This window comes from Tupaia chinensis, unplaced genomic scaffold (assembly GCF_000334495.1).
Source record: "Tupaia chinensis unplaced genomic scaffold, TupChi_1.0 Scaffold000090_1, whole genome shotgun sequence".
NCBI lineage: Eukaryota > Metazoa > Chordata > Mammalia > Scandentia > Tupaiidae > Tupaia > Tupaia belangeri.
Window position 1 is genome coordinate 719,156 of NW_006159552.1, and position 2,972 is coordinate 722,127.

A 2,972-nucleotide genomic window follows, 5' to 3' on the forward strand; every position below is an offset into this window, starting at 1 on the left:
TCGCCAACTTCCTGCTGGGAACAAAACAAGCACCAGGGGACCCATGCCCATGTTTAAAATGATCCTCCATTAACTAGCAGTCATCGTTTCTCCTTTCATTTTTAGCAAGCTTTCTTGCTTTCTTTCACATGACTAAAAATAGCATTTTTTTTGAGACTGTTCTAGCACAACAAAGTGTTTCTAAAAGAAATCAAGGAAGCTGAGTGGTCCTGAAAGACCTATTTGACATGTTATTTTTAGAATGGAAATTTAAGTAAGACACATTTAAGTGTATTTACCCCGTTACATCTAATCCCTCAGAAAAAAAAAAAAAAAAAAAAAAAAAAGAGCTAACTGGTAGGATGAAAGGAATAGTTTTTTCCTAAAAACTCTAGAAGTATTTTGATGAAAGCCAAAACAAGTTTGCGTGTGTGGGTTCGTGCACTCGGGTGGGGTTAAGAGGGTCAGCTCAGTGGGGAAGGGCACCCCAAGGGCAAGCTTAGTCCCGGTGAAGCCACCATGTTTGTGTCATTGGTCACTGGGAATCCCAGTGAGACCGCAGGAGTTCATTCCAATGACTAGACGTGGGACGTGGGATCCTGGTATGGGACCCAGAAGGCGAGGTCAACATTCCCAGACAGATGAGGGGAGAGAGAGTTCCGGAGTGCGTGGACTGTATGTGCCGGCAAAGACCCACCAGTCTGCACTAGTAGCAAGGGCCTGGGTGCCCATTCCAAAAATGCCCTTCTCTGAAGAACCTCACGGTAGTGTGGGGCACCAGGCCTGCACTCGGATGCCTACTCCCCTTAGCCCCCAGTGTTTATCAGCACACAGGGAGCTACCGAGCCACTCTACACACCATCCGCTACGTGGATTATCCTAAGAGCAGTTGAGTGCCCGGGCAGCGCACAGCCATAACAGATGGACCCACATGGGAAGTTCCCTGGTTCATATCCCGGGGCCTCCCTGTGCATACCACATGGGTGCACATATCCATGATCTAAGCTAGCCAAGGGGAGGGGTAAATTGCGACATGGGGACCCTTCCGGCGTTGCCTGGTTCTCTCTCTCTCACTGTCTCTCTCATGAAAGACATGAATGGAAACCTAAAACAAAGTGAAAGAGCAGCTTGTGTTTTATGCCTTTTCGAACTCACTCATTCTATTTATCAAATTTTAGAAAGTGTTCTGATTCAGTTCATCCACCGCGCGCGATCTCTTTGTACAAAATGGAACCGCAGACATTTTTGTTTATGTGAACACATCTGTTTCCTAGCCACGATGTCATCCGCTGGTTACTTGACAGTGTATTAGTGACCTGGAACTATGGCCATTGTCCCAGCCAGCATGCTCCATCTCTAAGGCATGTCAACTTCCCCCAAGTATCATCTTTCCTAGGACAGAAATGTTATTGAAAACAATTCTCTGATAACCTAGAAATATGAAAATATCCACAAGAAATAGCTCCAAATGTGCATACATATGTATACTTATGTGTGTGTATATGTATATATATAAATACATATGTGTAAATATATATGTAAATATATATATAATACACACACACACACATACACACTATATTTTAGAAGATTGCCACAAATTCAGATGAAGAAAGAGGAATTAAGCTTTTTTTTTTTTGCTATAGGGCACATGCGCTCGCCAGAGAGAGACAGAGAGACAGAAAGTGAGAAATCACCCCCCAGGGGGGATGGCCACACCGCAATCCCTTCTCCTCCATTCTCCTCTCGGGAACTTAAGCACGCACGCACATGCGCCTGACTTGAGTTTTAAGTCACCGGGTCTGGTCAAACCGCAGTCGACTAAGTGGGAGTCCAGCAACATAGCCATTACGCTAACTGCTGGTCCCAGAATTAAGCTTTTTTCATGGTATTTTCTAAGGAAAATAGGCTGCCTCATTGATTTTAACAACTTGTTTTTCATCTAATCAAGAAGCATCTAGGGAGACATCAACCAAAACGGTTTCCTTTCAATATTAGAGCAGGAGTTCAACACACATAACTTTGAGGACTGTGTTTTAATGAAATACCCCTTGTCAGTACCAATTTCATTTTGAAAATTGGGTGGGAATAATAAACAAAAAAAAATTTTTTTTTTTGGTTTGGATTTTTTTTTTTTTTAAAAGACCTGTTCTAGGGGCTGGCAGATAACATGGTGGTTAAAGGCGCTGGACTCCCACATAGTCAACCATGGTTCAAGTCCCGGACCTGGTGGCTTACTTTCTCACTTTCCCTTTCTCTTTCTTTCTCTCTGTTTCAATATTCCCTCTCTAGACAAATAAAAATAAATAAGTAAATAAAGTTAAATAATTCTTTTAAAAAAAAAGAGAGAGACCTGTTCTTGTCAGATACTTGTTACATTTAATTTTTAAGTCTTTATATCCTGTGTGGAAAAAAAAACCTGTCCTGACAACCTAATATTTGTTTCTTATATATACTATAAGGTTATTTGCCACAGGTGCACCTGGCATCATGTTCTTCTAAATTGTGATTGAAGGATCTGCTGCCTGGGAGCCACTTGGGGTGTGAAAGGTGAAGAGGCATTTTTGTTGTTGTTGCTGTTGTTTTAGCTATAGGGCGCGTGCGCTCACCAGAAAGACAGAGACAGACAGAGAGATAGAAAGCAAGAAATCACCCCCCAGGGGGGATGGCCACACTGCAATCCCTTCTCCTCCATTCTCCTCTCAGGATCTTGGGCACGCACTTACACCGGGTGTGAGTTTAAGCCACCGGGTCCGGGACTCGAACCACAGTTGACTACATGGGAGTCCAGCGACATAGCCATTATGCTAACTGCTGGTCCCAGGTGAAGAGGCTCTTAAGAGACGTTCTCCTGAGTCACACCTCTGTGACTGTGACCCAGGCACCCATACTAAGATAGCCCCGGTGCTTCTGATGCACTGAAACTTTGAGACATCGCCGTAGTGGTTAGAATGTTGTATTGCGTTCATGTTTATATTCTGGAGGTGCATTCC

The 2,972-nt window shown here is 43.5% G+C and overlaps 1 protein-coding gene across 3 annotated transcripts in view; it reads left to right on the forward strand.

The window, feature by feature from the left end:
* GMDS (GDP-mannose 4,6-dehydratase) overlaps positions 1–2,972 on the forward strand; it is an 806,940-nt gene that overhangs the window by 619,720 nt on the left and 184,248 nt on the right. The window lies entirely within an intron of this gene.